We start from the raw sequence: 23,418 nt of genomic DNA on the forward strand, positions 1-23,418 counted from the left end.
TAAAATTAGAAATGAATTTGAGCACCTTGCCGCTCTCAGACTGTTAATATGGTACGTCACGGCTAGAATCTTTTCTAAGGTCCATGCAAAGACTAGATTGATATTGATATAACTTGACTTAGTGTCTCTCCATTTCATGAGACTTGGTATTAAATCTCCCAATAACTGGAATCGCAGCCTTCTATATTCAGATAACCTTCTCATTCCGCCAATGTCTAATATCTCATTTGTCTTTTAGATTTTTTTCATTCAGTATTAGTTGTGCAAAAAAAATCTGAAGCCGACATCTTAATGGTTGTTATTTCATCCCTCAAAAGGAATTTGAACTGCCACCCCCCCCCCCCCCCCACTTCACCCCCTCGACAAAACAAAGAACAGTACGACCATTCATTTTGGTTTACGTCACATGGATTTAAAATACCTTTGTTTCTGACTGTTACATGTACATATATTTTCTTTAAGGAGGCTGGATAATCGCGGCCATTTTTAGACTATTATTTTAATCTCCTTTAGAAAGATAGCTTTTCATGAAGATATTTGAATTAAAGTTCATAGCCAAACAATCTATATTCGAAATGTTAAGGTAGATTTGATGGTCAATCTGTTGACCACCCAGCCTCTGATCCCTAAAATTAGCAGAAACCGAACAATCCAAATCATGTCCTGTCATCGACTTAGTGCCCCTTCAGCCTCAGACTGTATGGTAAACCGTTAAAGGCAACTTAAAATGAAAGTAAAAGGATATTTCGACAAGGCACGTTGTTGTTTAATTAAGCCTGAACAAAACTGTTATGTTTTTGGATGCTTATTAAAATATGAAATTAAAAGCTGTCACTTTAGACATGGATTTTTGATATTCCATCAGAAATGGGGTCATAGACCTAATTATTGATAGATAACATCCGGACAATTTTAGTCATGTTACTGTCATTTGCCAATGGGAATCAAATGTGACATTTCATTATAAATTGGAAATTGTTTTCACTGGCGATTTTAATAAACCAAAAGGATTGTTAAATATTTGGGTCTAGTAATGTGATAGGTTCGAATTGCTCGTGCTTCCATTCTTGACGTCATATAGTCTTTTTTTTTCTCAAGGGTAATATGCGCAAACAGTTTAAATTATGGAAATCGAAATTAGAAAAAATTCCCCTCTACCCCGAATTACATAAATTTTAAAAAGAGGGGACAGGGGACTCTTTTGCAATAATCTACTGAATAAAAATTGATCCCTGTATATCAAAGTCCCTCTATACAACAGCTGTAGGATTTTATGTGTTATTTTTCGCTGAAAACATTGAATTGTAATTACAATCCGATAATAAATAAAACACAATTATTGTCAAGTACATTTTTTATGTTTCATCTAAGCTACTGTTCAATAACCCTTTAACGCACACAGTATCAGTAATCTTTCGGGGGGGGGGGGCATTTTCGTTAAATCGCATATATTATGAAATCGTCTTATTTACACAACACATTACAAATATTACTGTTTAGGGGGCTTTTCATTTTAACTATTGTCTTTTATTAGTGAAAGACATTAGTATTTAATGAATATTTTGAGAAGTCATTACCTGATGACGAATTATTGTTGAGTTCTTAAAACTAAAACACTAAAAAGCTTATTCACGTACCGAAGTCCAAGAGATGACGGATTTTCAATAAACGTTATTTCATACATTCGTTCAGTTTATTGCAATATTTGCAAAACTCAAGGGAATGAAATGCACACTTTTGCTGTAAGCATGATTTCATTATTAATTCAAAGTATGCATTTGGCCCTGGAATCAATGACTCCGAGAAACTGTTAAATCAGCAATTGTTTATAGGGGGGAAAAAAATCAGGAAAACACACTGATTATAGATAAAAGAATGACATGCTGTTGCTGTAGTTTCTAAACCTATATGAGAGAGAGAGAGAGAGAGAGAGAGAGAGAGAGGCGAGAGAGAGAGAGAGAGAGAGAGACAGACAGACAGAGAGAATGAATACATTCTACATTATGTACTTCTTCTATTACAGAAAGGAAAAGAATACTCGAAACCTCATCTTTCAACTGAAATTAAAGATACTGCGACCAGAATTTGAACCAACGATCCGTCGCAGATGGATCATATCTGTTTACGATCTGTCGTATGTTGCGCATCGAACAAAAAAAGTATACAATAGTTTTATAATTTTTTGTTATCTTAGATCTGATTCATAACCGGTGTAACCCAATCAATATACTTTATTAATAAAATGTTTTAGAAAAAAGACTGCTGAGAAAATATTCTTTTGATTTGCGATAAAGAAAAAATATATGCGCATAATTTACCATTCAAAAACATTTTCCCCTTTGGCCCCCCCCCCCCCCCCCCCCACCCCCCCCCCCCCCCACCCCGCCGAAAATCATCCTTGATGAATTTATACAATTTCAATACATCCATGAATTTTACTTACAAGTGTAGGTCCTAGTCCTTGCGCACTCTTATAGTTCCTGATATATGTCTTCACCTCTCAAACGTTTTAATGATTCATCACAATAATGTATAAATATTCAAACGCCTCGTGGAATATACAGTAAAAAGTGAAATCCAAACTGAGCACGTATTCAAATTTGTCAACGATCGCAAGCCATACTGATTGTTGCTCTCCAATGTTTTTAGATTAAAAAGACAAAAAGAATTTCTTATGCACCGACTGTAACTCGTGGTGAGAGATTCCGTTTTGATTTCTACGATTCAGACTTTGTGGTATCGTTTAGATAATGCCTTCATTTGCTAATACCGTGGAGTACACTATATATACCGGTGTGTGTGGGAAACTCATAAATAAACCTACTATTGATTTTATAATTGTTATTATAAGCAAACCTCCATTTAGCGTTTTTACAGCCTGATAAGTTTCATTAGATCTGCTTGTCAATATCTGATGCAAATCCAAGCATTAATATGATTTATGAAACCAGAGGAGTAGAGTTTATGTCAAGCATGGCATGAGTTATATACAGAAAATATGATAGGCACAAAGAATGCACAGAGATGAGAAAAACTCCGAAACCATTGGTATTATAATCGTCTCTTCTGAGAGAGATTTTCATACTTTATTAAAATCTATGCCGGAAACATGACTTTAAATTCACACAGGTGTGGTACGTTTGATTCGGAAAAAGAAAATCGAAATTTAAAAAAAAAATGAATGCACATTCATACATGTACAGCTAGAATTTGTTTTATAATATAAATAAATACCAGTACTATAAAAATTCGGAATTTAAGAAAATCAAGAAGGTACATGTACACGTGGTGGATGCATCTTTGATTATTTATATGAATCGTTCCAAAAATTCATCCGGAAAGATGGAGGATGGGGGGGGGGGGGGGGGGTGGGGGTGGGGTGGGGGGGGGGGGGGTATCACGAAATCGATGCACATAATTGCATAGCTGGAATTCTGTAATGTTTAAAAAAATTTACATTTACCACTTTTTGAGAGTTTTTTAAAACAAAACTGCATTCATATTATTGAGTTGCCAAATATTGTTGGCAGCAATATTCAAAATTAATCAAAAGTACATAAATTTGAGAGTTCTTGTAAAAAAACATGAGTAATGTTGAAAAACGAAAATTATGATCATTACGTAGGAATTTCTTCTTCATAATTGTAACTGAATCTCTCTCTCTCTCTCTCTCTCTCTCTCTCTCATCTCTCTCTCTCTCTCTCTCTCTCTCTCTCTCTCTCTCTGTGAGTGCACGCGTACTAGTAGTACCATAAACTAAAGTCATTTAGCATAAACAATCACTTATATGTATCTTTGTGTAACATGTAACGGCCATGTAATTAAAAATCGATATCCATTCACCGTACTTTGGTGGATTAACTTGTAAGTGCTAGCTATTCATTTATCGCATATACATCGATGATATAAGTCTTTTTGTTATCTTCCGGTAATAAAACATAAGTACAATTTTAGTATTTGTATTATTTAGAATCTAATCCGCAAAAATGAGGTCACGGCGCACGGTAAAAACGTGTGTTATCTCAACAACAAACCAAATAATGTTGAATATAACATTTCTATTAATTGGGCTTAAACCAAATAATGTTGAAACCTCAAATTAAAAATTGTCTTGACATTCTATGTACCAAATAATGACGGGACAGGTTTAAAAGTGGGGGGGGGGGGGGCAGACTCATCCAAAAAATCTTGACAAACAAAAAAAAGGGAAAACTTCCAGGAACTAACGTATGATTCTCAAACAAATGTGAACAAATTAGATTTCAAGTGATACAGTTCCGCTTTAAATTGTATGGTGAAAAGCATCATGACCATGGGAAATATAAAGATTAGATATTCTATCAACTGTAAGCGCGTCATCTTGACGTCATGTTTTCAACGTTATCATTCGCCATGGTAACAAAATATGTTTTAGAATCAGCTACCTTTTCATCAAATGGAATGAAACTTCGTATATCAATAGAGTAAGTGTTTGTACATGAATTAATCTGTTAGCTAAGACTTTTATGAAAAAAATATGATAGACAGCTACATTGTCTTCCTATTTTTTATTGACCTGGCTTCGTATATTGACGATATGAGACAGTTTTTAAGCTTTGTCGTATCATGACAGCAATCTTCCAAATCACTAAAGGGTCAAACCATAAATCGTGCTAAAACTATTATATTGGTTACACTTCAGCATTCCTCTGGTCAAATGCAACAAAATTTAATCATTTTGTTAGCTTCACGGTAATAAAACATAAATACTTTACCATGTATATATTGACGATAGGAGCCGGTTTTACAAGTTTTGACGCATCATAACAACAAGCTTCCAAATGGTTGTAGGGTCGAATCATAAATCATGCATAAATTATAATATAATATATAATATAATAGTGTTTAAACTTCAGCATTACATGTACAGCAAAAACTATGATCATATTACAGACATTACAAAGATCTCCAAAAATTATATTTTGACAACGTCACTTCCGAAGCTAGTCATATTAAAAAAGCGCCATTAATGTCACTTGCCTTTTAGAATGAAATACAATAATAGTTCATGCAAATAAATGCAATTAATAAATCAACATATTCCAAGTACTAAACATACATAAGGGTTACAAATCGATGTAATGCTAAACATACATTGTTTTAAATATGACTGCTTTAAAAATCATCAGATTTGTCGATATTCTAATTAATTTTTCAGTATCTAATTCTTATCCGTCCTTTATATATAGGCATTTTACACACCTTATCCACCCATCTTCTTTGGTCCCCGCACTTTGAATGATTCAAGAAATGTATACCCCGTTATCATTAGTCAAATTCCAAATGATTGCCAAAGGTTTCCGGAGAGTTGCAGGTTTATGTCCCTATAGTTTCGGCCTTCTTCATACACTTCATGCCATAAACCTAAGCGGTTACTAGTAACCATGAGATAAATTTCTTCGCGAACAAGAATTGGCTTTTGTCCTTGATAATGACAATACATTTCTGAAGCAGTACGTCTCTCGAACATTAATATTAAGCTTTTTTAAAAGCGAACTCTTTAAGCAGTTAAGTTGGCGGGTTTTCTAGAACGATTAAAATAAAACAGGTACTATATTATATAGTAATGGACTTAAAACGATGTGCTTGCTGCCTAATCCCATTCAATATACTACATATATATATATTGAATAAAACATTGTTTAAATTAAATGATAATGTACTTCATTAGGTTAAAAAAGAACCACCATGTGTTTCGTTTTTATAAGGAATCGCATGTCTAAGTTCGGGCAAGGAAGAAAAAAATCGATCAAGAAAATTGTTGGAATGATAAAATATCAAAGTATGAATTAATAATAGAAGCTTAAAAGATCCCACACTTTAATGCATTAAAAGGCATCACTTCAGATGTGCGTGTAAATGCATAGTTTGAAATACATGGTTTGGCAAACACTGCCGTTCAGTGAATACAATTATATCCATTCTATCTTAAGGTAAAACAGTATTTCGGTCTTGTTATTCAAATGCATCCGCGAGGATCTTTCACTAATTGGCATCCTGTAGATATGCAAGACACAGGACAATACGTTCAATATGTACAAAAGTAGTTATTAAAATTTTTTTTGAAGTAATTAACAAACGTTTAATCTCTCTCTCTCTCTCTCTCTCTCTCTCTCTCTCTCTCTCTCTCTCAGCAGCAGTATTTTTAACTATAAGACAAACGATTAAATATGACAAATTATACAACAAAAGTTGGTTAAATTTCAAAATGGAAATTATAGCATTTTGGATTATTTCTTTTTCTTGATAATTTTTGAGGGGTCAAGATGTAACATCAAAAAATTATCTTTTTGGGAAAAACAATGTATAGTTCGAACTAATTCTACTTCCAACGAGATCAGTAATTAAATGCAGAACTCTTCAAGAGTTGAAGGTAGTTTATTTCAGTAACGACCATTTGTAACAGTTAATGGCGATCTAAGGACTGCCTATAACGCTTTCTCTGATGCGAACACAAGAAGCGTGATTAAGGGGGCTCAACGGCCACCAGAAACCATTGACCGTGGAACTCTCCTGTCAAATGCTTCTATTCACTTTGCTTGTAGAGAGTAATTTTATCTCCTAGATCGGCGAAGATATGGCTTCAGAAAATTGCTTTTTCATATCAGAAGGAGAGAGAAATATGACGTACGTTTCCAGTGGAGAACTAATTGGAAGCCTGTTGGGACTAGCTCCCAACGACAAATGAAAACAAAATGTTTAAAAGCTTTTTTTCCGGATATTGCATCATGGGAACATGGACCTAGGCGTCACGTTGAGCAAAAAATCCCAAGTGGACGAATGTCCTTTTTTGTTTGTCTTGCATTATAATGTAAGACACATAAACAAATCCTTCGGAGAATTGTTCATTCTGTTAGTAGTGAAAGTCTCTGGTTGTAAAATAGCCCATTTTCCATTGTTATTTTTTTCCCTCTTTTTTCCCCTTTGATATAATTTTGATTATGTACGTAAAATGTGTGTGTAGCGTTCAAGGTTACAAAAGCACAGTATAGAATTAATAGAGTTTCCGCATAAATGTTCGTATTTTCCTATTACTATACTTAAAAAAAATACTCTAAACTAAAACTTAACTATACTAAGTCTAATGACTCATTCATGAATTAAATGGCATGAACTGTTGGAAAGAAGAAATAATAATCACAAAAAACCCATTAATAATCTTTAATGAAGAAACAGCAAATAAATTGAGCCTTTCTCATTCAAATTTACAGAAACTCACTGTTGCAGTAAACACATTTAAAGCGAAGTCACTTTCATTTCCCCCTTTAGTCTAACATCCTAATAAAAACGAAAGGTTTAATTGTAACGAACCAAATTTGAATATACCGGATTAGTTTAAATACAAACTTTAAAATTTACTATATGACTAAAGTATCATAAGCATTTCATGGATGACGTCACTTGCCTCCCTGTCTTGATCGATTTTTGTAAAGCAAGTACGTGACGTATAATCTATGTTCCGATAGATGCCGGAACAACGGGGATTAGCCTCGTTTTCAATCATCAAAGTCAAGATAAAATAATTGTATACTTTAATTGAAACAAATGGGGTCTAGATCTGAGAAGGGGGAGACTATATGATGGGGCGTTCAACTTCAAGTATTCCATAACAATTCTAATCAATCAATTCGTCGATCAGACAATCAATTAACTCATGTTTTAATGGTTAATTTATAATTTAAGGTAAATATTTGACAAGTTTATCCAGCCAAGTTACATCATTAAACTACTACCGAACAACTTTTTATATTTGCTGTATCGATATTTTCTTCAAAATCAATTCCTCCCAGGGCTGTAAAATCGCCTAACATTTGAATTTTATTTTCTTTGTATAGGGAGTCACGCAATCAACTGCTATTAACCTCGTGTTTTTAAAATAAACATACAAGGAAAAGAAACACCCTTTAATACTCCCCACCATCCAAACACAAACACAATGTTGTGGAAGCAGTACAAATCTTTCACACCTTCATCCATCGGGAAATTACAGAAGAAACGAGTTACACAATGGCTATATCAATGTTATCAAATCTTTGATTGATTTAGGGATAGGTATACTAGAGGTTGTCTGTTGCATTGTCAATAAATAAATACACACTCCACATTTGCTGGCAAGATGCGATGAATATCTTGATTATTGGGCGTCTGGTCCATTAGGTTCTTGCAAATCTTTACAAATGAATCAATCAGAGGTTTTTAAATAGATAGCAATGAAGTCACAATGGACGCTGGCAGAGTGCGGGCTCCGTAGTTACCGTGACACCTTACTGTGTCGTGTCGTCGTTAACCCATTTTTTTTATTTTTTTCTTCACTTTACAGAATCTCCTACGCAATAACTGCACAAAAATGTAAAGCAGTATGACAAAGAACCATTTTAACAAGACCTTGGACTTTCGGTAGGATGTAACTATCTTTTTCTTGCGTCAAAACTAGCGTGTGTCTCAAGTGAAATATATACAGATTGCGTAGTTTTTGCTGAAAAGCTACACCAACTGTGTTGATTTCAAAGAGCCTTTGCTAAATAACCAGAAATGAAATACGTCACAGTGGTGTTTGACACAACTACCCAAAGTCAAAGCTCTTTTTAAAATGGCCCTAATGTCATGTTGTAAATTTTGAATTTACTGCCACCAGTAAATTTAAAACTTACAACATGTCACTTATAATAACTATTTAAAGTTTGTTTTTACCTCACCTCCTGTTTAAAAAATAAATGTATTAAAAGAATTATGGTTATAGTTCAATCTATTAATGGATCATGGGTTTTTTTTTTCAAAACATCATTGCTGGCAATTGTAATCTATTCATATGTTTACGTCGGATTTGAAAGACATGATGAGTCCCTATCCCTACCTAGATGGAGAAGACAACTAAGGCAAAGAAGTTGAAATTCTTATGAAGCCTTTCAAATTGCCAGCATGCTTTTATAAAGAAAAACACATTCACCTTTAGTTTGACTTACACGCACTTATGATGGTGTTTTATGATCACGATTAAAGCAAAACGTATATCCGCTTGGTTCAAACGTAGCTTAATGCGCATGCACATTGTAGAATGCCACCGGAAGCTGGGATCCGGACTTTTGTAAACATTTTTCAGCACTTGGACGAAGTGAATTATCGTTAATTGATGTTTCATTCCCTGTATGATATAAGATAGAGAACTGATATTTTACATCAAAGTTTTATCGCTAATGGAAGTCTTTTTGCTCTAAAAAAGAAAAAGAAAAAGTTTTTGTTCAATTCGTTAATTTCCATTACGCTATGCCTATATGTAAGTCTAGTGCCTCTCCAGGATATACCGGTGGGAAACGTTTTTTTGTAATTAAAAATTCAGCACTGACATTAAAACTTTCAAGTCTGTAAAATGATAAATATAAATTGTTTATGGAAACCATAAATTCAGACTTGATAGTACGGACATATGAATTCCGGAGAAGTAAGTTGTTGAACTTTATCGGTGTGCGCAAATCGTTAAATAAGTTCCAACATTTCGTTCCTCGAGACCAATTCTGTGGTTTTTCTTGTTCTGTTTTATAAATAGCTTACAAATAACTTAACCAGAACATACCTATTGATTTTGAGACAGACGGTCAAAGAAGGCTATGAATAATCTGCAACCGGTAATGAAAACCGCACGGAGAGTAATTTGTTGATAATGTTACAAAACGAGGCTGAGTGTCGAAATCTGGGTCACTGACGACCGGGACAATTAGATAAACGTGCCAATATATTGCAGTTTTATAGTTGATTGTGAAAAGAAGAAAAAAGATAATTGTATTTGTTGTGAGAGATTCAGAAGGCTATTGTCACGACAGATGTAGTAGCTAGACATTGCGATAGAACAACGTCCGCATCTGGTCTGTTGTAAATATTTTTTCTCTCTCTTTCTCTGGTGGATGGAATTGGAAGTTTCCACAAAGAAAGAAAATAACAAAATATCGGGAAAATATCAGTCTTTAGAAATGGACAGACAATTTTTTAACTGTTTTGAAAAAGCAATGACGAATTTTTCCTACGACCTATTTTTCAATCTTTTTATAAAAATTAACTTTTTTACTGATTAAAGTTTTAAAACTCGTTTTTTTTTTAATTAAGCACTAAATTTTCACAGTTTTATTTTGATTTTTCGAAGTTTATATACGTGTATTCAGTGTAAAAAAATCAATTTGATTCAAGTGTTTGATTTGCGAGGAAAAGACGCAATTTGTACAAAATTGCGTGGAGAAGCCAAATCGGAAATTAGTTCCCCAATTTCAAAGTGATGGAACGTTTCTACACGCTCTTTAAGAAAATAAACTTTGTTGATTTCTCACAGCTTCCAGAAAAAAATACAAGTTAGGGATTCGTTTTTATTGATTTTACAAAAATGTAAGTTTTTTAGTCGTATGAATTATATGTGTCCCCTTTTGATTAAAAAAATCAATAAAAATGCTTTACTTCTTTAGTATATATGCATAAATACATGTAATTAAAGTAATACATGTACAGTATCAATATATGAAATCTGATACACTGTATATGTCTGTGGTCGCAACGTCGTATTGATTTATGAACGTTGATTCGTGTAAAAGTGCAAATTAAGAAAGACCGGACACCAGAAATTGATACCTGTACCAAGTAGTTAAAAACCGACGAGTCGAACTTCTCAGTAGAGAACAATTAAATGTTAATCTTAAATCGATCCATTTCATATAAAGGAGAAGATATTAAACAAAAATATAATATTGATACATTTAGGTTTTCGTTATATACTACATCTTGTACATCTTAACTGAATCACACAAAAATGTAATAATAACGTAATAGCAACCTGTTCACATGTGCTCTAAAGGTAAAAATGTAATAAATAAGTAGCAAATTGTAATACCTGTGTGAGTTCAGCATCTCCGTGTAAATACCATACTGAACGCGGATTAGAGTTATTTGTCACAACAAGCGCGCCAGATTCCTTTGCTGTCACGCCGTTGCATCAACACTGCACTCTTCCAATAGTAGAGTGCAATATCCGCATACACACACAGAAAGAGAGGAGCTGAAATGATAGAGAGCCAGGATCAATAGGCAGCAGCTATTTTATAATTCATCGCAGAGTTTGCAACAATTAAGTCGGGAAATTAAAGTGTGCCTCATTAAGAAACAGTAGGTCAAAGGTTAAAATGATTCGAATATTTCGTCATCAACACTGAGCACCAAATTTTAAAAAAAAAATCACGATGCAAAAATTTTTTTTCCGGATTCACCAGCGCCGAAAAAAAGTAAACTACAGCCTCGAGAACATGTATGTAATATATATGCCACCCAACTTCAGTAAATCGACAAAACAGTCGACTTTTGCTGAAAAACAAAAATGTTCGGTAAGCGATAGAGATCTGATGAATAAGAATTGGATAGGCAATTAGGGACAACGCTCGTCGGTTCTACTCCAGTTTATTTTGAAAGAATCCCAGAGGTTATCGTTCGTGACTATCAACCTTTATAATTAAGGGGCTGGCAGTTTTTGGTTTTGCACTCTTTTTATATTTTTCGTGGTTATAAATATTTTACGTGAACCTTTTTGTTTCTAATCTCTTATTCTGATGTCATGATATTTTCCCTTTAACAAGGATATAGGACAGCAGCAGTCAGGAGACAGAATTAGACTCCAACATAGAGAGAGAGAGAGAGAGAGAGAGAGAGAGAGAGAGAGAGAGAGAGAGAGAGAGAGAGAGAGAGAGAGAGAGAGAGAGAGAGAGAGAGAGAGAGAGAGAGAGAACGTGTAATATAAGTACAGAGAGAGGGGGAGAGAGAGAGCAAACAGTTATCGCCTTGGTGAGTGAAACCTTACCCAGGTCCTGTTCTTATTAGTGCTCATTATGAAGGATAATGATAAATGCCGACAGGTCAGACATGAATGAACTAAATGGTGATTATTGCGCAAACAGTGTACTCGCCATTCAATGAAGTGATGGCAGTTTGGGGTCACTGCCTTCCGGATCCCTTTCAATGGAACCTAATATTGACCAAACCTTTATACCGGTATGTATTTACATGCTTAACAAGATCTAAAATATGTCACGAGTCATGAAGGCGCAAATCGCCAGTGTTTTCTATGGTGTCAAGCGGATGAGAGTCTTTGTTACTGAAACAGTAGGCTACGCATCCACGAAATTACATCCCCACAAATGAGCAAAAAAGTCATAATCCACGAAAATTGGCCCCCACGAATTTAAATGATTCCACAGTACACTCATTTCATATATTATTAACTCCAAGTCCATATTGTTCGTGTATATATCATCAAAGCCGAAAAGCAGGGATTGCTCGCTAATCGAATAAAATATTATTGAAAACTAGAATCCATTGAAATCTAGAGCAGAATTAGACCAATTCATACTACTTGGCAGATAATCAAGTGGTTAACTTTGAGTGGTGAAATTGATACGAATTCCCGAGTTCGTAAAGGCTTTATTTTATTAGGGTTTTGAGTAAAGTTCATAATTGCATATTTACAACAAGGATAAAAGACAAATTAACGGGATTAAAGCTATAGATGTGTTATCTGATGTTCAATCAAAACAATTGCAGATGAAGAGATATGGACAACAAACAAATGTGTGATGAAATACAAAGCGATTTTAACAAACAAATCTGTAGAGTCATCATGCATCTTTATTACACTGAGGTTCGATTAATAATCCTTAGGTTTTTTAAATTAAACGCTGCTTATCGAATTTGTTTACAAAAAGTTTACAATTTGTATTGAATCGCCAAAGCCGTAACGTCAAAACAAACATTAATGATACATGAAGTGAAAAACAATAAAAGCAAATCAATCAAATGGCTCATACAAAGTAGCATAGTTGATGGCAAATATAATTTACAACTGTAGAATATACTAAAACAAGGATTTAAATTAGTACATGAATATAGGGGCCCGCATGTATAGTAATATTTATAAAATTTGCTTCAATGGCTGGAAAAGTTGTTGTTTTACATTTTTGTTTCAAAAGAGTAACTGATAATTACACCCAAGTAGAGAGATGTCCCGATGTAAATTAAACCACGTTTTTTCTCTAGTTGCAGTTTGTATTATTAAGTTAACAACATAAAACTAGGTATTGACTCCAGGGTGGGGGGAACGAAACCAAATTGATTGTTTGTATTTGCACTTTCATTGCACTTGCGCATTGTAATGCAATAGAATCTACGTTAGCAATCGCAACTTCTCGGGCCTTTCCGACAGGCACGGAAAAACATTTCGAATGTATTAACGGATGTTTAAGTATATATACACAAAATGGAATCGCTTCCAATTAAAGTAAGTATCGGCTAGACAGCCACGTGTATCGCTTCTGTGGTATGTTTTAGGGTATTTCATTGACTTTAATGAAGTCTAGCTCACATCTCAGCAGATCGTAAAAATAATCAAAGTACTGAAGTACTGTCGGGAGTTGATTCTATTGATTATTATCAATTTTAAAATCAACGATATGTTATTTTGCCTGGCAAGTAGTTTCTAATCTGTATTTGAATTACGCACATTTTTATATGAATTCTCGAACTTTTTCGACAAGAATTTCGAAAAAAAAAAACCTTATGAATCGTGTTGTGCAATATTTAAAGATAGAATTAATTCCATCAAACTGTGTATCAGTAATCGAAATGTGTCTAAAAATTGTACACCTCTGGATCCAAGCAATATTGAACTCTAGTCTCGTTCAACCAGACGCTCGGCTGTCTCCGTTGATCTCCGACTACCAAGAGAGACTCTCTGCTTGTCGAGACTATATTGAACTCTGGCGTAGGAATACATACAACTACAAAAAATATTTAAATTGTTCGTACTATATAAATTATAAAATCCGACTATTTTCAAGGTATTTATAAATACGTTTCTTTTGAAAAACAATGGTACAGCATACAGTACACCGAATTTATCATTTTCAAGATCTATGCCTTGTCAGCGGTGATGATTTGTGCTTAGGTCCAAACACTGTTTCACTTTCGGTTTGCCAGAGTAACTGCATAGGAAAGTTGATTAAAATCGACGCCAAAAATGTATTGTATTTATATCAAGTATATTAGAAAGGGGGTTTGTCATGGACACCTGTGTAATACATTTGAGGTGTTTATCCGAGCCTGCCGGAAAGGCCCGAGAAGTTGCGATTGCTACGTAAGAGGTTTTTTTGCGTGTAATATGCATGCTCCGAAACATAAGTTGGAATTCTAGGAAATATGCACTTGTACTGTAACCTGTTCGCATGTTGGTCATCTTGAGATGTACGCTTATTTCAGCTTCACTATAATCTCGTTTTCGAACAGAATATTGCTCGTTCACCCAAAGCGGTTGTTGTTATTCTGTACTGTTTGTTTTGTTTTCAAGTTGTTTTGTTGTTACATCCAACTGCGCAAGCTTTACAATAATATTGAAAAAAATAGCCTTGTTTTTTTGTGACCCAACACCAATTACATGTTTCCTCAAGTTCATTTAATCTTTATATATTTGAAAAGAGACAAATTATACGTATGCAATCTGGAGAAAGTTGTAATTTGCAAGGCGATAAGTTTGTATGAAATATTTATATCATAGTATCGAATCAGGCAGCTTTGATAGAATGCAAGAGATTTTCACTGCGTCTAGGTATCGATTTTGATATCTGAAGTAAATTTATCACGTTGTATGGCCTGATTATAAACCACACAATCTTGTAAAATATTCACTGTTTAAACTTAATCACTATCTTTACCAAGAGCGCTGTTTCGTAAAAGAAAATGAACGAGCAGCGCCCACAATAACATGAATCGGAAGAACTGAATTTAGAATAAATATCACTGCGATAGATTCATCTTTTAAAAGATAATGGTGGTATTATTACTATGTTTGAGAAAAAACACCATGCGAAATAATAGCAATAGCGTGGGAATAATGCAATCTGAATCTCGGCTCCCATTCACTTGAGGGCAAGGATTTCATTCGGTCTCCATTTTAATTAAAAAGGGTCCGGATGCAAGAAAATTACTCAGAGACAAAAATGACTAATGAAGGACGCACGAACAGACAATTAGACAAATATTGGTTGGGGTTTTTTTTCATCAATTCATATTTCGTTTTTATTCGATAAGACCGAGACTGCATTTTTACATTCATTGTGGAATTCAATTTTTTTGCAATGCATTTTACTTTTTTTAAATGTCTTGATAAATAATAAATGAACTAAGCAATTGAAATGAATGGATGGGTGGATGGATGGATGGATGGATGGATGGATGGAGAGAGAGAGAACGAATTACGACAGTTTTCCAATTAATCAAATTCATTTTTAAATGTTAATCGCTGATATTAAACCTGGCTATAGGACAGTCGTACATTTTGATAATGTTAACATTCTGGGATTGAAGTAATCCTAATGCTATAGTCTTTTCTCTTCTCTTCCCACATGGCGCTCAGAAATTCCCCAGTCAATGATATTGATATAGAATCAGCCATAAAACCTGTCTCAATGGCCATGTCTGAATAAGGCTAGGTTGATTGCCCACTTTTACTTTCAAATCAAGGTTCCACGCGCGTTAACACATTACCTCACTCTCTATGAGAACTACGTTTTATTGCCCATTAATTGTTAAAGGAACTCCTGGCATAAAATCACCAAAATAAAGAACATTTCTTCCAAAAATGAAATTGGTAAAGGCAAACAAGCAACAGTGGGTGGAATACATTTAATTAGTTGCATAACTTTCAACAGGAAATTCCAAATAAATTGATGACGGCATTAATAATTCTACATTTGAATGATATAAACATGTTTATCTTTTTGCACTAATCCCCGGTAGTTCTAAAAGGTGTACACGAGGTGTGTGGGACGTATTTCAAAGCAAACAACATCTTTATTAGCACAACAACCAAATATTTAATTCTTTAATGATTTATCCAAATTTAAAGTAATTCATATGTAGTAATAATTCTTACATATTTAAATATATTTGAATATCACGTAAGGCAGATACATGCACTTGTTGCAATGCATGCTGGGAAAAAAATGCAGAATTGATGGATAGTTCTTCAAAACATCATGAGAACAAATTGTTAAGTTTTTTTTATATACAAGATTGTATACAAAATACGTTATGATAGAGCATTTGACCTCTTTGACCTCGCCATTTTAACTATCTCTTCAAAAACTTTTTTTTTTTAATCTGTTAAAATTTATATACAACCATGTTTATATCAAGGAACCTTGCACCAATAATGCAGCAAAATAAAAACAACACGAGGGCTAAATAAATGCAAATCGTCTTGAACTAAATGGAACATAAAACAACAATAGATCATGCTCTTTTAGTCCCAAAAGAGAGAGAGAAAGGGAAAAAAGCTATCGGCAAACCCATCAAAAGCACACGAAGAGACTCCAATAATAACCTTTTCATATCAGGGACGACTTGTTTTTAAGGGAGAAATCGGCAGCTGCACGAGAGTTGTGTGTTTTTATTGGTGGTTACGCGAGAGTTCTGTGTTTAAACTCGCGTCCTTTGTCGACAACTGTCACAACTGATGCAGGATGTCGTTTAATCAAGCACCACTGCTCTCAAATGTTTGCTGTAATTTTCTTCTTTTTCTTTCACGTGAAGAAAATTATGCACTAGCACGAACTTTACTTTATCCTAAGCTCTTTTGATTGGTAGACACAGGGTGAGGCAATTTGATGTTTGTAAAATTGTATCAGATCGCGTTCGAATGGTATTAATTCAGTCCAATTTATTTTGATTCCATGGACCGCCATATTTGAAATCAAAATAATCAACCTCTCTTGACTTACCATCTTTAAATATGTAGAGCAATAATAATTATAAAATGTCGATAAATGTGGATAAAATCTTTAACAACGCAAGACCAATGACAATTGACAAAAGCTTGCTAATGAATATTCATAAACAAACTATATGAAATCTTTACAACGTAAGACTAATGACAATTGACAAACTCTTGCTGGTGAATATTCATGAATGAACTATCTATATTTTGAGAATGAATAGTATATATTGGTTGGAAATGCAAAAATGTTACTGTTGGCATTAAATGCGATGGAAGAAGAATTTTTTTAAGATACCTTAATATTTATTAGCTGTCCATATTTTCTTCTGTGAAAACAAGCACATGTATATGATAGTTTATAGCAATATCTAGCTTTCTGTTAGAACTATTTTAACAAGGCCTTGGGCTTTCAGTGGGGCGTTACTATCAATTTCTTGCGTCAAAACAAGTTAAAAATGACGCTGGTTTCGAGTGAATTATACACCGATTGCGTAGTCCTAGCTCAAAAGCCAGACAGATCTTGTTGATTTCATAGAGCAATGGCTGGGTGGCCTACAATGAAATAGACAGGCCTACGTCACATTGCTGTTTGACACCAACTACCCAAAGTCCAAGCTCTTGTTAAAATGGTTCTATGTCATAATGCTGTAAGTGCTATTATACTTTATAACATGTATACACACTATAGAATTACATTTCTGAGTCGTTTTGTTTGAACCATCAGTACATTTGTTTAGCCTATATCAAAGAAATTTTAATAGAATTCAAAATCCACTTCATTAGATGACAAAGCAATACTTGGTATCCCCACTCGGGCTTATTTAAGTTTAAACATGGCTTAGTATAAATCATTTTGAGCAAATTAACCTTTATCTTGATAAAAGACCCTGAACTTTAGTAATTTGCCCATAGTGATTACGTTTAAAGTCAGAGTGTGTCTTCTCAATAATATATCTAACAGACTGATACGAAATGGTTGAATAATGAATATGAAATACGTATCAGCATACTGCAAACCGATTTTTATTCGCGGCGACTTTATTTTGCGATTAACTGCCGATAAACGGGTTCGCGACGACTAATGTTTGCGACCAAGCCTTCTCCAGGTCTGTATTGTTATAAAAACAATAGACAAAGGACTGGTTCGCGGCGAGAAATATTCGCGACGACAAGGCTGTCGCTAACCTCGAGAAAATTTCTCGCACACGAATAAAAGTTGGTTTACAGTACCTCATACTGCAAGGAACATTCCCCAAATCAGAATCTGGTGCTTATAGTGATACAATATGTATGGATCAACTGACTCTAAACTTTCTCTCAAACTATAGATCGACAAGATACTGTAATCCAAATTTTATTTGCGTGCGAGAAATTTTTGCGAGATTCGCGAGAGCCTCTTCGTCGCGAATATTTCTCGCCGTTAACTAGTCTTTGTCGTATAGGTGATAAACGAGTGTGGATTAAGCATGGTCGCGAAAAATAGTCGTCGCGAACCTGTTTATCTCCGGCAAATCGCGAAATAAAGTCGGCGAGAATAAAAGCTGGTTTACATTAGTTCTGCTAACGAAAAAGTCATCTAAATATCGGGAAATACTAGTATCTAGTTTAGTGTAGAGGTTTAAAAGAGTTAGATCTAATTCCACCAACGTATGTGAACTACTCTTTTTTCTTTTATGATATATTTTATTCAGAAATATGCAACCCTTTACAATATCTGATTGCCCCAGGTCAGGACAAGCAGTTAAACAAATTATAACAATCGAATGAATTCTACTATTTTACCTCTATATATTTTTGTTTTTGAAAAATTCAACATCAAATCCATTTCTTTAGAGAGATCCCTTTTGAAAAAATTGAAAAGTGTGTTACATGATTGAAAATTTTCTTTCATTCTACTTTTTATATTTATAAACCACAAATGATACATATGATATAATCGTATTTGAAAATAAACTTTTTGAATTTTTTTTCTAAATAGAATCCTATAATGACGTGTTTCCAGCATACATCGAAATTCAAAATACTATTCAATTTTTGCAACAATCTTTGTACAGTTTTTGCCACAATCTTTGTACAGTTAGACAATCAAATAGAAGGTGCTTAATCTCTTCCTTTTCTCACGGACAGAATTCACATTTTGCATGGACCTTGATTAACATTTGTATTGAAAGGAATTACAATTCAAAATAGTATTTAACAACTTATAATTTAATTCACTTAGTCTTTTGTCATACATGTTCTTAACCTTTCTTTCATTTCTTTTCTCGCATATTAAAAACTTAACAAAAATTGAGATAAATCTGCTTCAATTTCTTGAAGAATCCACTGGAAGTAAAACAGAATTCGCTAGTTATATTGTCGGGCAATTTAAAACTTCAACTTCAGAAAGCTTTGAAAATATGTTTGTCAACAGTTTGTCACGTTACATACAGGTACTTTATAATGTTATCTACATGTAATTACATGAATTGAAATTTCTGAAATATAAACAAAAATCATTTATCATACTTTCATGATAAATACTGAAATTTGATTGTTTTGGACGCACTTTATAATCTGTTCCATTACTCGCAGCGTTAGCAACACACCTGGCAACGGGTAACACAACGATTGTAACATGCGCGTAAATTATGCGCGTACGGTTCGCACAAGTTTATTTGTTGATCAATTCTAAAAAAAAAAATCAAAAGCAGTAAAGTTTCCTTAAAATTAAGAAATCCGTATAAGGAAATATATAGTGCCTGTTTTGGAGGGCAACAGATGAAATTGACATCCCTCGGAAACCATTGTCAACATCCGCTTCGCTCGGGGTGTCTTGTTAATTATAGAATAACTTTTACAATGTATTTGCGCGAGAGAAAATGCTCTGGTCGTAAATATTTCACGCCGCAAATCAGTCCCTTAAATAGTTCTTGAGCACATGAATGTTTATAAAAAATGATCTTCATTTTATTTGACGCAAAAATAAGTCGCAGCGAATCAATGTATAATCAATGGTAATTCGCTAAATAAAGTTACCGCTAATAAAACTATGTTAACAGTATTTGTATAGTCCCTTTGCTTCAAAAAAGGTTACCATTATAACATTCATATGAAGAAAAAAGAGGTCTTGGTCCCATTAGTGGTGTAAATGACCACAACTGCCCTCTACAGCCAGATGGAGTCATCTACAACATAGGGGAATCAAGAACCTCTTAATGTCAACCTTCCGTCAGCTGCCGGGGGCTGGCCAGTAAGTAAGCACACAATTATTTCCTCTAATCCCTACATTATCTCTCTAATCAGAACTCACAGTAAAATGAGACACTCGTACAGGTTTTCTCTCTATTCGATCGCGTATGAATACGTCATTATAACAAGAGTTTTTGCTGTTTGTTTATCTGCACTATATTGTGTTGTATTTACACAAGCGGTGAGTGGGTGTTACGCTAAGGTCATCGCGTACTACGACCCAATTTATTGGTGTATTACTGCGCTATTTATGTCAGTCTTCCAAGAGAGTCAGTTAGGGATACAGGCGAGTGGGTTGCATTACATTGCATTGTATTATATGTACATTGTATTACTTACACATTGCATTACATGTTCAATGCATTAGTATTATCGGACTACGATAAGATTAATAATTTTCAAATCTAAGTTTCGTAACGAGATCTGTCACAGATCGAAATATTGGGCAAATTTGGTTAGATGATTTTAATAATTTTTTTTTTATCTATTTACATGTATTTATTGGTTATGTAGTTCATCAATCTATATTTTTTTTTTATGATTTTCAATTACCAACGATAAAGTTAAATATCATTTCTGCTCAACCACAAAAATCTGGATGTGATACCAAAAATTGAATTTAATCTTTAGTATGTACATAATACAATATACTTTAAAGACAGTTATTTTTCCCGATCTGGTTTTAATTATCGTAAGACTTGTCGAAATTATTCACCATCCACTTGAGACACTAACTTTAATTTGTAATTCAAAACGATTCCTTTGTTAAGTCGCTTCCACTAATAAATGATGAACGCTTTTGTCACTTATTATCCTTTGATTGCGCTTGTTACTTTAAATAATTCCAGTTTAAACTGAAAGCATAATTATTTTTCAACTATTTTATTTTTTCAAGTCTTATTAACGATTGTTTTACTGTTTCACGTCCCGTAGACGACACGTTCCTCGAGCATCCTTTTTGTATCTCCTCGCAAAAAAGAGTTCCAATGAAAATATCCAGTTTTTCAACGAAATGGATTTCCAAAATTATTTTTGCAAGAAAGCTTATCAAAGTAGAATAGTAAATTAATACCGAATTCCTGGAAAAGGTTATTTATAACTAAGGAATGTGTCGTGTGACCTTAAGGTTGCATGGGTCATCTGTCAATATTAATGTGGATTAAAGTACATTATAAGAATAAACTACTTTCATCGGTTTAGAATCTTCAAGTTTTACAGTATTTAATCAAAAAATACGTTTTAAAAATATGGAAATGTAAAATGTTTTAAATCCCCAGCGGGATTCGAACTTGTGACTTACAGACCCATGGTGAACCCTCTAACCCACTGCGCTACTCTGTTAGTTGACAAATCTGGGAGAGAAACTATTTAAAAATAATGCTTGATTTTATTTATTGATAAATAATACGTCACAATGTGGAGGTGTCCAATACCACCTTAATGGTATTATGACGTCACAAGAGACCATTGAAGACCCGGCGCTGGTATGATATAAATACGTTCATTAATTCAGATTTTTTGTCCTAAAGACATGAATTAAATCTTATTTCAAACATTATTTCCCCGAATACCCAAATGGAATGTCTGTATGTTAATACCAGTGCTAAGGACCTCTTAATTGTTTAGTTGCACATACGCAAATAATTAGAAAGAAAATAGATGACTAGTAGTTAGGCCATTAATGATATGTCATTAGTCTCATTAGCTACATATAAGATAAAATTCACTGGTTCGTTGCCTACTTTAACAACATGTATGACCCCAAGGACATAAGACGTCGATTTAATATTGAGATAATCAAAGAGAAGAGAGACAGATAAATAGACAAACATGGGGAAACACAAACAGAGATTATATCACCATTTATATGATCTCACAGACAAATTATTGACGCCCTTATCACGTCTTTGTACACAAATAATAATAGTTATTCCTTCGATTTTCTGTATCATCTAAATCGCCACAAATCTCAGTCGATTGAACTCTTAGTTCTTATAGGTTACATTTAATGACATCCAAGAGTGTCGGGGTCATTGATTGCGAGTGAAATCTTGGAGTAGATCTGTAGAATTGTGTGATATCATAAAAAGATCGATATCTATATTTTACGTAGTACACAAAATTTCTTCATTTGCCTTTGATCAATGATGCTGCAAGTGCATGTACTAGTAAACGAAACATGTTTATCCTACTCTACTGTTCGGAGTATAAGACGTTTTGATATATATTCTATCATGGAACACTAAACTTACTTTTCATTATCATTAATTCGTGTTTTGCATAAACCTGTAATGCAAGTACTTAGAAAGCAAAACAAAAAAAAAAACAAAAAGCAAAAATAAAAAAAAATAAAAAAAGAAGAAGAAGACTTGCAATTGGAAAAATTTTGATATTCATAATCAATATATTCATTTCTATGTTAAATAAACTTTTTGGAACGTAAATTTTATGTCTCCAAACTATAACACAGATGAAATAATTGTAGCATGTGCGATATATGTCAACCTGCATGTAGCATATTGAAAGATCAGTACTTACTATGTGTGTTTTAATATTCCTAATTTGCGTTAATATGATTTACAATGTATCTTAATTTTCCTCAAAAATCTCGTGAGCAACTTTTGACTGCACATCAGATTTAAACATATCAATTTCATTCATGGTTTCCAAGTAGCAACGATTCGAAACTCATTTGGGACTTACATGTACTGAAATAATTAAGTTGTGCATCTCAAAAAAGTGATTTCAATCAAAATATATGGAAATCATATATATTTTTTTCACTTACCTGTTCGTCTATTTATATCTATTTAAAAGTTGCCCATACACAATATTATGTTAGTCCACCATAAACCATCTGGATAATGTAATTTAAAACAAAAACATCCAAGTGACCACGATGATTTGAAAAAGAAAGAACCAAAAACGCTCACTAGTTCGTGTGACAAGTCTCAATCACAAAGCACAACTTCGTTATTCCTTGCTCGATGAGTTACTTAAATTAAAGCGAGAATTCGTTCCATTTTCTGTAAATATAAATCCTATATGAAATAATTACCCTGCGAGAGATGAGTTTGGACAGACGTGGCCGCTGTAATGTACTGAGCCTCACAAAGCCCGATGATGAATCAATCCCCGTCCGTTTTTGCACCTCATTTAGTATTTACATAAGAAAGAAAGGCTTTCTCTGTTTAGCACGAAAGCCGGGAAATCCGTCAGCGTCTTTTGGAGGTAATTCGCTCTCGATCTTCCCCCGTCTCTATGGAGCACAAAAGCGTTAATTTCTGTTATAATTCAATAACTGGAAATGGTATTTAGTCAAACGTGCCTCTAGACATTAATTAGCGCAATCGTCA

The 23,418-nt window shown here is 33.9% G+C and overlaps 1 protein-coding gene across 2 annotated transcripts in view; it reads right to left on the reverse strand.

The window, feature by feature from the left end:
* The window catches only part of LOC128163259 (5-hydroxytryptamine receptor-like), a 63,436-nt gene extending 40,257 nt beyond the window's left edge, over positions 1–23,179 (reverse strand). The window contains exons 1-2 of one of the 2 annotated variants that reach the window (XM_052826802.1): positions 22,851–23,179; positions 10,910–11,074 (exon numbers count right to left, since the gene is read on the reverse strand). The gene's annotated coding sequence lies outside the window, so the exon portion shown is untranslated. Of the gene's footprint in view, positions 1–2,443; positions 2,742–10,909; positions 11,075–22,850 lie in introns of those variants that run through there. The other variant, XM_052826803.1, reaches the window with a different exon arrangement.
* Positions 23,180–23,418: the final 239 nt, after the last annotated feature.

Source organism: Crassostrea angulata, chromosome 9 (genome assembly GCF_025612915.1).
Source record: "Crassostrea angulata isolate pt1a10 chromosome 9, ASM2561291v2, whole genome shotgun sequence".
NCBI classification, from domain to species: Eukaryota; Metazoa; Mollusca; class Bivalvia; order Ostreida; family Ostreidae; genus Magallana; species Magallana angulata.